The sequence below is a fragment of the Eumetopias jubatus genome, unplaced genomic scaffold, assembly GCF_037043125.1.
Source record: "Eumetopias jubatus isolate StellerSeaLion01/CBP00866 unplaced genomic scaffold, mEumJub1_p1.0 scaffold_8, whole genome shotgun sequence".
NCBI classification, from domain to species: domain Eukaryota; kingdom Metazoa; phylum Chordata; class Mammalia; order Carnivora; family Otariidae; genus Eumetopias; species Eumetopias jubatus.
The window spans coordinates 83,566,953-83,579,959 of NW_028274814.1; the positions used below are offsets into that span (position 1 = coordinate 83,566,953).

The 13,007-nt window shown below is 39.3% G+C and overlaps 1 pseudogene; it reads right to left on the reverse strand.

The window, feature by feature from the left end:
• Positions 1-4,911: 4,911 nt before the first annotated feature.
• Positions 4,912-5,875, reverse strand: LOC114225731 (olfactory receptor 10C1-like; annotated as a pseudogene).
• Positions 5,876-13,007: the final 7,132 nt, after the last annotated feature.

A 13,007-nucleotide genomic window follows, 5' to 3' on the forward strand; every position in this document is an offset into this window, starting at 1 on the left:
TAAATTCAGGATCTACACACATCCTTTTACTTCCATTCATTTTACAATAGGGTAATTTGTGAGGTTGCTCTTTGAAGCATCTCCTCATTTTTCTAAACCAACAGTCAGTATTGATTTATCTTTTGTAGTATGTGTGGAAAATATTCCATAAACTTTCGACTTGGGGATAAACTGCTTTGAGTTCAAGAAATAAAATGCTACACAAGTTTGGTAAAGAGATTTCTTTCATCCTTTTTCCTGAAAATTCAGTGTCATTCTGAAATTCCGGGGAACTGGAGGTTGAGAAACATTACTTCCTGTGCAAACATGGATGGATTTCTTAATAGTTTGGGCATAGATAGCAACAGTAAAGCCTCTCTAAGGGGTTTTGCAGGGCAGTGAGGATTTGAAAATGAGAGCAAAACAATATAAGAGATCAGACACCCTGTGGTGACTGGCAGCTGTTGGACTGGTGTTGGGGGTGGGGAGTGCATATGTGAGGTATATGTTATGTGTCTTAGACACAACTAAGAGAAAGCTTTGAAGGGGGCGAGGCTCTGCTACTGAGTGCCTGTAGTGCCTGAACTTTCTCTCACCTGCGGTTACCACAGTATCCCATGTACAACCACAAACACTTCTCAACAGGAGAGAACACATGTTCATGTTGTTCAGACACAGGAGATAAATATATTTGTTCAGCTTCTACTTGCAGTGATGTTTAGTTTCTGAGTTGAAAATATCCAGTTGAATCCTTTCCAGTTGTAATTCTGTTGATAAACATCCAGGTTCTGATCATCATTATTCTAAAACTTCCGACCTGGGTGATAATTTGATTACGATGATAAACCTGAGCAAAACAATCTATTGTGTATCCAATACAAAGGAAGACAGGAAAATGGCGGTGGGGGGAAGATAACCACAATTTAAAAATAAGATAAGTAGGAAACAACTTACCTAACAGTGTCATATTTTATCATCACCTCAGCAAATACACAGACACACACATGCATGCACATTATATAATCCTTTTCCCAAAAGAGTGACTGTAAGGTAACTGAGAGGACCAGTGACTCATGATATGGGTATCAGTTTTATTACATCCTGCAGTGTGAAGTGAATTCTTGGTTATCAAATTTAGCTGCTTCACTTTCTGTCCCCTTGAAGTATTTTGTTCTTGGCCTTTCTTAAACATCAATGATAAGAATATTGGAGAATTACTATTAGAGAACAGTATGATTAAATAATCAAAATAACTATTAAGACATGAAAACATCATTTCTCAGTACATGAAAGCTGAAATGTATGTATTTATGTCCATAGGACTTAACTTACTTCACAATGCTATTTTAATTAATTGATTTACTTGAGTATGAGAAGTCAGGGCAAGTGGAACACTAAACTGTGCCTGGAAGTAGACTTACAAATACAATAAAATCTTTTGCAGAAGAATCAATTTCTGGGTGCAAAAGAATGTCTCAAAACAATTTGCAGTACCGTGACTTTTATAAAAGCTTATCAATTATTATTAAAGTTAATAGCAACTATTATTGCATGGCCACTCAGTGTCAGGACATGAGCTAGGTGATTTTTAATAACATTTTACTCACTTAATCACCACAAACCATAAATGCTACCAAAAAGAAAATAATTTGTTCTTCTGTTATTGCATTATGATAAACATATTAAAAGGTGTAGTGTATTTGAACAGAATTCCATAGACAAAAATCTCAGTCTCATTTATGTTTATTACAAAGGGGATGTTTTGCATTGGAAGATACATGAAGGAGTTCCTCAAGTCCCTCTAGTCCATGAGCCTGCATATCCAAAACAACAGTAGTGGTAGGATACAAAAGGGGCCTGAAACTATTGTTCAGCCCACTAAAAAGATGGATTTTCTTCTTATTTTTAAGATAATTAGGATATTTAAACCTAAATGCAAAAGAAGGGGTGTCACCAAAGATACAAATGTAGGGATCCAAAGGGGTATGTACACCCCAATGTTTATAGCAGCAATGTCTACAATAGCCAAACTGTGGAAAGAGCCAAGATGTCCATCGACAGATGAATGGATAAAGAAGAGGTGGTATATATACACAATGGAATATTATGCAGCCATCAAAAGGAATGAGATCTTGCCATTTGCAACGACGTGGTTGGAACTGGAGGGTGTTATGCTGAGTGAAATAAGTCAATCAGAGAAAGACATGTATCATATGACCTCACTGATATGAGGAATTCTTAATCTCAGGAAACAAACTGAGGGTTGCTCAGCGACCCAGCGACCCCATCCCTCCCAGGTATGGGGGTTGGGAGGGATGGGGTCGCTGGGTGATAGACAGTGGGGAGGGTATGTGCTATGGTGAGCGCTGTGAATTGTGCAAGACTGTTGAATCACAGATCTGTACCTCTGAAACAAATAATGCAATATATGTTAAGAAAAAAAAAGAAGAAGATAGCAGGAGGGGAAGAATGAAGGGGAGTAAATCGGAGGGGGAGACAAACCATGAGAGACGATGGACTCTGAAAAACAAACTGAGGGTTCTAGAGGGAAGGGGGGTAGGGGGATGGGTTAGCCTGGTGATGGGTATTAAAGAGGGCACGTTCTGCGTGGAGCACTGGGTGTTATGCACAAACAATGAATCATGGAACACTACATTAAAAACTAATGATGTAATGTATGGTGATTAACATAACAATAAAAAAATTTTAAAGAACAAGGGGTGTCACATTACCCTGTATAAAATATTATAAAATATTTACAATGGCAGATGCTCTGATGGGCAAATACTTAAATCATAGCTTATTGTATGTTTTGTTTTTCACTCATGGCACTAAATTGATACAAACAGAAAAAGAAATAGTAAAAATGACTAATTATATTCAGTCTAAGTAATGGATCATGGGAAATTTTTGTTGGATAATTTTGGAAAATAGTCACACTTAAACACAACTATGTAAGTATGTTCTCGGGACGTGTATCTATAGTCTTCCATCTGCTGATTAATTTAAAATGTTAAATTTATATTTGTGAAGGCTATTCTGAAGAAGAGACCAATTTTAGAGTTCTAAAAAAACTAAATCAATGGTTGAAGTGAACGTTAACCTATGTTAAGAAGGGATTGATGTGACAAGATTTATATTTTTCTCTTGTCTGTGTGATATATGGCTCTAGTACTGGTCTTTGAGAAGCTACCATTCTCCAAACAGAGTCCGAAAATGAAAGAAAAACAATTATTGAAATATAAATTCTTATTTTATATTCATACCAGTTCATACATATATTTTACTTCCTTTAACTATCACAAGTATCTCAAATACTTCTGTAGAATAAACTTGTAACTTTCACTGACAGTGTCACCTCTTACATCCCTTCAACTTTAGCATTTTAAGATCCAATGCCAGATGCATTCCAGATGCCACAAATCTATATCACTGTTTCTCAGGGCATTTTCAGAAGTCTGCTACAGTTAAGAGTGAAGTAATAGTGTCCGAATGATCACTCCTTAGGATCAACCCTCAATCAATGATTTATGAGAATAAGTGTATATGTATATAAACCTACGTAGCAATACATTTTAGGATTGTGTTTTACATTATTTTCCCCATAAGAATAAATTTTAGTGGCCTTTTATGGTGCCTGACATATTAACAGACAATTTTAGTGGCTTTCTTCCCTTGTCTGTGTCATTTTCCCACTTCTGAGTCCCTTCCAAATAAATTACTTGCGCTGGTATTAAGATTTGACTCTGGGGTAACAATGCTAAGATAAAAATCAAAAGTTAACCCTAATTTCTACAAAATATCACTGACCATTTAAAATTTTTGGTCACCTCACTTCTCCAAAGTTGCCATAAGAAACCAGTGTTTGTTTAAAAGTTATTTAGTTTAATCTCTTATGGAAGTCTTGTTCTTCATTATTTGGGGATCAAAAATATAAAAGCTAATTACCTCGAATAAATGGGCAGTCTTTAAAGGAAATTCTATTCAAACCCATACATTTAAGCAAGGTTTACAATGGGAGTAACAACAGTGAATGTCACATATGGAGAAATTTCTCTAAAACTTCATTCATATGAAAAAACCAAACACTAAGTGAATAAGAGCAAAGGAAGAATCTAGTTTTGGATAAAGAATCAGGATCCCACCAGATTTACAAGTTAGACACTTTAAACACTTAGGTAGCTTAAATATTTAGAGTTGTGTTATAGTGTATATCACTCACCAGTATTTACTAACAGTTGATTATTTAAGATGCATGATTATTAAGTATAGAGAGCTAAGTAATTAAGGAAGTATATGCCACTTAAGAATTTAAATTCTAATAGCATGTATTTGACACCAAAAGTGTACTGATTACTTCCTATTCATGTTTAACTTTTTCCCACAAGAATATTTCATGTTCCTCAGTAAAATGATGTAAGGGATATGAACCTTAATCTTAGTACCAATGGAGAAGGAAAAAATGAATAGTGTCCAGGACACAAGAAATGCTTGGTAATTTATTGATTGAATGAAATATAAATAATTTAAAGATCCTACAGCATAGATGTCTTTTGCTTAAACGCTTTGAAAAATGTACAATATCGGGGTGCCTGGGTGGCTCAGTTGTTAAGCATCTGCCTTCAGCTTGGGTCATGATCCCAGGGTCCTGGGATCGAACCCCGCGTCAGGCTCCCTGCTCAGTGGGGAGGCCTGCTTCTCCCTCTCACACTCCCCCTGCTTGTCTTCCCTCTCTTGCTGTGTCTCTCTGTCAAATAAATAAATAAAATCTTTAAAAAAGAGAAAAGAAAGAGAAAAATGTACAATATTTGCAAGTGTTTCCCAACTGGATGCAATAAATACTTTAAGGACAATGTATATTGGTAGAAGGGTCATAAAACGTCAGGTAACTTTTCTATTTAAATAGTGTAAGTTTCATCCACTATGGCCGGTTTAGGCCATTTGTCTAAGAGGATTCCTCTGTGTTACCCTTTGAAAGGCTTCCTTTACTTCCTTGTTCCGCAAGGTATAGATAATAGGATTCAGAGCAGGTGTGACCACTGTGTACATGAATGCAGTTGCTTTGTCTGTTTCTGGAGCGTGTGCAGTCTTTGGTTGAAGATAAGTGAACAAGGCAGCGCCATAGAACAGAGAAACAACCAGGATATGAGATGAACAAGTGGAGAAAGCTTTGCGTCTGCCAGTTGCTGGAGGGATTCTCACGATGGTTACAAGAATTCGCAGGTAAGGGGCACAGGAGGAGCAAACAGGGAGTCATAATGAAGAGCTCAGAGACAGCGAACATCACAGTCTCAATGTGGGAGGTATCAACACAAGCCAGTTTCACTACAGGCATGATGTCACCAAAAAAGTGATGAATCTTTCCTGTTCCCCAGAAGGGCAGACTGAAGAGGCAGGTGATCTGGGTTGACTCCACCACCACCCCAGTTGTCCAAGATGCTGCTGCCAATTTCAAACACACGCAAGGGCCCATCAGGAGAGTATAATGCAGTGGGTAACAAATAGCTACAAAGCGGTCATAAGCCATGGCTGCTAGCAGGCCGCATTCTGTCAGTCCCAAGATGGCGAATATGTATATCTGAGCTGCACAGCGACCCACACTTACAGTCTTGGTCTCCACCAGCAGGTGAACTAACATCTGAGGCACCATGCTGGTAATGTAGCACATCTCCAGAAAAGAGAGGGTAACCAGGGAGAAATACATGGGAGTGTGCAGGGAAGGGGTGACCCAGATCAGGGAGATGATGATGAGGTTTCCTCCCATAGTAAACAAGTAGATGCCTAAGAACACAACAAAGAGCATAGGCTCTAATTCTGCTAGAGAGGAAAAAGCCAGAAATGTGAATGTGGTACAGACAGACTGACTTCCACTCATTGTTGGCTCAGAGCCAGACATCTGTGGAGACAACAGAGAGGACAGATAATACTGAAGGAATCCAGTCACCTAGCACGGCTGTCTATCAAACCTCAGCGAAGGAGTTTCCTAGGATCTGTGGTCTTACATGAGAATCTAGTCATTTGGGTTCCTTTTGTTAAATCTTTCTAAATAAATGCCCAGTTAAAATGGATGCAGTATTTCTTCCTGACTTTGAGTTCTAGATCTTATGGTATATTCACAGAAATTTAAAGAAAACAAAGGCTTTAAGTTACAGAATCTTTTTTGTTTTGTTTTGTTTATATCTTACTGATATTCTAATCTTATACACGGGGTTTTAGGTAAGTATTATAAGAAGGTATTCTAATTGTAAATAAGTTACATAAAACTGAAGTGCAATAGGGGGCAGAGCAACATGGCGGAGGGGTAGGAGACCTGGATTTCATCTGGTCTCAGGAATTCAGCTGAAAAGGGATCAAACCATTCTGAACACCTACGAACTCAACAGGAGATCAAAGAAGAGAGTAGCAACAACTCTCTGAACAGAGAAGCGACCACTTACTGGAAGGTAGGACGTGCGGAGAAGTGAATCCGAGGCGAGATTCGGGAGGATAGATGGGGGGGGGGCTCCGTTAGCTGCTTCTGGCAAGTGATAGAGCCGCGGAGCACAAAATTGGAACTTTTAGAAGTCGGCTCTGCTGAGGGACGTCACTCCAGTGGCTAAGCGGGGGGTGGAACCCTCGCGGGACAGTGTGGTCTCAGGACCCTCGGGGTCACAGAAAGACTGGGGGTGCCTGAGTGCAGCAGAGCTCCAGGGTATCAGAGAGGGGAAGCTGGCTGCAGAGACAGAGCCAAGGTGCGGACTCTCAGCTCGGGGTTGCCATAAACTGTGATCGGCGACACAGTTGGGCCACTGCTCCTCCAGCAGGGACCCAACAAGCGGCAGATCTGGCGAGACTCCCATTCCTCCCCCGGGAGGAGTGGCGCGGGAGCGTATTGCAGGGATCTGCTGGGTTTAGAGACCCCACACAGGGTCGGGAGCCAGAGATAGAATCGCTCAGTCACAGGCCGGGTGAGCACGGAGTGCGGCCGGAGACCGGGGAGACGGAAGTGACTGACTGCCTTTCTCTGGGGGCGCACTGAGGAGTGGGGCCCCGAGTTCTCGGCTCCTCCGGGGCGGAGATTGGGAGGCCACCTTTTCACTCTGGTCCTCCAAAGCTCTACCGAGAGCTTGCAGGGAACAAAAGCTCCCAAGAGCAAACCCGAGCAGATTGCTTAGCCCGGACTCACAAGGGCGGGGCAATTCCGCCTCCGGCAAAGACATTTGGGAACCACGGCAACAGGCCCCTCCCCCAGAAGATCAGCACGATCAGCCAGCAAGCCAAGACCAAGTTTACCCATCAAGGAGAACGGGAGAACTCCAGCGCTAGGGGAATACAGCACATAGAATTCATGGCTTTTTTACCATGATTCATTAGTTTTTCAAAGTTAATTTTTTAACTTTTTTTTTAATTTTTCTTTTTCCTTTTTTCAAACAACATCTTATCAATCCCTTTTTTAAAAAAACATTTTTTATTTTTCATTTTTAGGGTCATAATGTATCCCTTCATAGTAGTTACCCTTATTTTTGGCATATATATATATATATTTTGGCATATATATATATATATATATATATAAGTTGTTCTCTCTTTAAAATTTTGAGATACAATTTCTTCTAACAGATCAAAATATACCCTAAATCGCTAGTGTATGGTTTTGTTCTAGTCTCCTGCCTGATCACATTCTCTCGCTTTTTTTTCTTTTTTTTTTTAAATCTTCTTTCTTTTTTCAAACTTCTTATCTTATCAATTCCTTTTATAAAATCTTCTATAATTTTCATCTTTACAGTCATCTTCCATCCCTTCATTGTATCAACCCTTATTTTGTACATATATAAGTCTTTCTTCCTTTAAAATTTTAGGAGGCACTTTCTTCTAACACACCAAAATATGCCCAAAATCTACTGTGTGGCACTGATCTATGCACTAGCCTGATCATATTTGATCATATTCTGTTTTTTTTGTTTTGTTCTGTTTTTGTTTGTTTTTATCTTTTTCTTCTTTTTTTTTCTCTTTCTTTTTTATTTCTTTCGCTTTCTTTTCCCCTGGTTTCAGGTCTTTTCTGATTTGTATAGAGTATATTTGCTGGAGACGTTGTTAACCTGTTAACATTTTGTTCTCTCATTCCTCTATTCTCCTCTAGACAAAATGACAAGACGAAAAAAAACACCTCAGCAAAAAGAACAAGAGGTAGTACCGTCTGCCAAGGACCTACTCAATATGGATATTAGTACGATGTCGGACCTAGAGTTCAGAATCATGACTTTAAAGATACTAGCTGGGCTTGAAAAAAGCATGCAAGTTATTAGAGAAACCCTTTCTGGAGAAATAAAAGAACTAAAACCTAACCAAGTCAAAATCAAAAAGGCTATTAATGAGGTGCAATCAAAAATGGGGGTACTAACTGCTAGGATAAATGAGGCAGAAAAGAGAATCAGTGATATAGAAGACCAAATGAAGAAAAATAAAGAGACTGAGAAAAAGAGATAAACAACTACAGGATCACGAGGGTAGAAACATTAGATTGGCAAAAGACCTATCCACAGAGACCTGGCAGGCCAGAAAGGACTGGCATGATATCTTCAGAGCACTAAACGAGAAAAATATGCAGCCAAGAATACTATATCCAGCTAAGCTGCCATTGAAATAGAAGGAGAGATTAAAAGCTTCCAGGACAAACAAAACCTAAAAGAATTTGCAAACACAAAATCAGCCCTACAAGAAATATTGAAACGGGTCCTCTAAGCAAAGAGAGAGCCTAAACGCAGCATAGATCAGAAGGAAACACAGACAATATACAGTAACAGTCACCTTACAGGCAATACAATGGCACTAAATTCATATCTTTCAACAGTTACCCTGAATGTAAATGGGCTCAGTGCCCCAATCAAAAGACACAGGCTATCAGATTGGATTAAAAAAACAAGACCCATCAATATGCTGTCTGCAAGAGACTCATTTTAGACCCAAAGACACCCCCACATTGAAAGTGAGGGGGTGGAAAACCATTTACCATGCTAATGGACACCAAAAGAAAGCTGAGGTGGCAATCCTTATATCAGACAAATTAGATTTTAAAACACAGACTGTAATAAGAGATGAGGAAGGACACTATATCCTACTTAAAGGGTCTATCCAACAAGAAGATCTAACAATCGTAAATATCTATGCCCCTAACATGGGAGCAGCCAATTATATAAGGCAATTAATAACAAAAGCAAAGAAACACATTGACAACAATACAATAATAGTGGGGGACTTTAACACCCCCTCACTGAAATGGACAGATCATCTAAGCAAAAGATCAATAAGGAAATAAAGACTTTAAATGACACACTGGACCAAATGGACTTCACAAACATATTCAGAACATTCAATCCCAAAGCAACAGAATACACATTCTTCTCTAGTGCCCATGGAACATTCTCCAGAATTGATCACATCCTAGGTCACAAATTAGGTCTCAACCGGTACCAAAAGATTGGGATCATTCCCTGCATATTTTCAGACCACAATGCTTTGAAACTAGAACTCAATCACAAGAGGAAAGTCGGAAAGACTCAAATACATGGAGGCTAAACAGCATCCTACTAAAGAATGAATGGGTCAACCAGGAAATTAAAGAAGAATTTAAAAAATTCACGGAAGCCAATGAAAATGAAAACACAACTGTTCAAAATCTTTGGGATACAGCAAAGGCAGTCCTGAGAGGAAAGTATATAGCAATACAAGCCTTTCTCAAGAAACAAGAAAGATCTCAAATACACAACCTAACCCTACACCTGAAGGAGCTAGAGAAAAATAACAAGGAAAGCCTGAACCCAGCAGGAGAAGAGAAATCATAAAGATCAGAGCAGAAATCAATGAAATAGAAACCAAAAGAAGAGTAGAACAGATCAACAAACTAGGAGCTGGTTCTTTGAAAGAATTAACAAGATTGATAAACCCCTGGCCAGACTTATCAAAAAGAAAAGAGAAATGACCCAAATCAACAAAATTATGAATGAAAGAGGAGAGATCACAACCAACACCAAAGAAATACAAACAATTATAAGAATATATTATGAGCAACTCTATGCCAGCCTAATTAGATAATCTGGAAGAAATGGATGCATTCCTAGAGATGTATCAAACTACCAAAATTGAACCAGGAAGAAATAGAAAAGCTGAACAGACATATAACGACTAAGAAAATTGAAGCAGTCATCAAAAATCTCCCAAAAAACAAAAGCCCAGGGCCAGATGGCTTCCCAGGGGAATTCTACCAGACATTTAAAGAAGAATTAATACCTATTCTCCTGAAACTGTTCCAAAAAATAGAAATGGAAGGAAAACTTCCAAATTCATTTTATGAGGCCTCCATTACCTTGATCCCAAAAGGAGACAAAGACCCCATCAAAAAGGAGAATTACAGACCGATATCCTTGATGAACATGGATGCAAAAATCCTCACCAAAATACTAGCCAATAGGATCCAACAGCACATTAAAAGAATTATTCACCACGACCAAGTGGGATTTATCCCTGGCCTGCAAGGCTGGTCAACATCCGCAAAACAATCAACGTGATACAATACATTAACAAAAGAAAGAACAAGAATCATAGGATCCTCTCAATAGATGCAGAAAAAGCATTTGACAAAGTACAGCATCGTTTCTTGATCAAAACTCTTCAGAGTATAGGGATAGAGGGTACATACCTCAATATCATAAAAGCCATCTATGAAAAACCTACAGCGAATATCATTCTCAATGGGGAAAAGCTGAGAGCTTTTCCCCTAAGGTCAGGAACGCGCCAGGGATGTCCACTATCACCACTGCTATTCAACATAGTATTAGAAGTCCTAGCCACAGCAAATAGACAACAAAAAGAAATCAAAGGCATCCAAATTGGCAAAGAGGAAGCCAAACTCTCACTCTTTGCAGATGAGATGATACTGTATGTGGAAAACCCAAAAGACTCCACCCCAAAACTGCTAGAACTCATACAGGAAAGTGAAGTAAAGTAGCAGGTTATAAAATCAATGCACAGTAAAGTAGCAGGATATAAAATCAATGCACAGAGATCAGTGGCATTCCCATACACCAACAATAAGACAGAAGAGAGACAAATCAAGGAGTCGATCCCATTTACAATTGCACCCAAAACCATGAGATACCTAGGAATAAATTTAACCAAGAGGCAAAGGATCTGTACTCAGAAGAGTATAAAATACTCATGAAAGAAATTGAAGAAGACACAAAGAAATGGAAAAACGTTCCATGCTCATGGACTGGAAGAACAAACATTGTGAAGATGTCAATGCCACCTAGAGCAATCTACACATTCAATGCAATCCCCATCAAAATACCATCCACTTTTTTCAATGAAATGGAACAAATAATCCTAAAATTTGTATGGAACCAGAAGAGACCCCGAATAGCCAGAGGAATGTTGAAAAAGAAAAGCAAAGCTGGTGGTATCACAATTCTGGACTTACAGCTCTATTACAGAGATGTCATCATCAAGACAGTATGGTACTGGCACAAAAACAGATGCATAGATCAATGGAACAGAATATTGAGCCCAGAAATGGACCCTCAACTCTATGGTCAACTCATCTTTGATAAAGCCGGAAAGAATATCCAATGGCAAAAAGACAGTCTCTTCAACAAATGGTGTTGGGAACATTGGACAGCCACATGCAGAAGAATGAAACTGGACCATTTCCTTACACCACACACAAAAATAGACTCCACATGGTTGAAAGACCTAAACGTGAGACAGGAGTCCATCAAAATCCTACAGGAGAACACAGGCAGCAACCTCTTCGACCTCAGCTGCAGCAACTTCTTCCTAGAAACATCGCCAAAGGCAAGGAAAGCAAGGGCAAAAATGAGCTCTTTCTTGATTTCATCCAGATAAAAAGCTTTTGCACAGCAAAAGAAACGGTCCACAAAACCAAAAGACAACCGTCAGAATGGGAGAAAATATTTGCAAATGACATATCAGATAAAGGGCTAGTATCCAAAATCTATAAAGAACTAATCAAACTCAACACCCAAAGAACAAATGATCCAATCAAGAAATGGGCAGAAGACATGAACAGACATTTTTCCAAAGAAGACATCCAAATGACCAACAGACACATGAAAAAGTGCTCAACATCGCTTGGCATCAGGGAAATCCAAATCAAAACCTCAGTGAGCTACCACCTCACACCCGTCAGAATGGCTAAAATTAACAAGTCAGGAAATGACAGATGTTGGCGAGGATGTGGAGAAAGGGGAACCCTCCTACCCGGTTGGTGGGAATGCAAGCTGGTGCAACCACTCTGGAAAACAGTATGGAGGTTCTTCAAACAGTTGAAAATAGAGCTATCATACAATCCAGCAATTGCACTACTGGGTATTTACCCCAAAGATACAAATGTAGGTATCCGAAGGGGTGCGTGCACCCCAATGTTTATAGCAGCAATGTCCATAATAGCCAAACTGTGGAAAGAGCCAAGATGTCCATAGACAGATGAATTGATAAAGAAGAGGTGGTATATATACACAATGGAATATTATGCAGCCATCAAAAGGAATGAGATCTTGCCATTCACAACGACGTGGATGGAACTGGAGGGTATTATGCTGAGTGAAATAAGTCAATCAGAGAAAGACATGTATCATATGACCTCACTGATATGAGGAATTCTTTGATATTCTTTTTTTTAATTTTTTATTGTTATGTTAATCACCATATATTACATAATTTGTTTTGGTGTACTGTTCCATGATTCATTGTTTGTTCATAACACCCAGTGCTCCATGCAGAATGTGCCCTCCTCAATACCCATCACCAGGCTAACCCATCCCCCCACCCTCCTCCCCTCCAGAAACCTCAGTTTGTTTTTCAGATTCCATCATCTCTCCTGGTTCGTCTCCCCCTCTGACTTACTCCCCTTCATTCTTCCTCTCATGATATGAGGAATTCTTAATCTCAGGAACAAACTGAGGGTTGCTGGAGTGGTGGGGGGCGGGAGGGTTGGGGTGGCTGGGTGATAGACATTGGGTAGGGTATGTGCT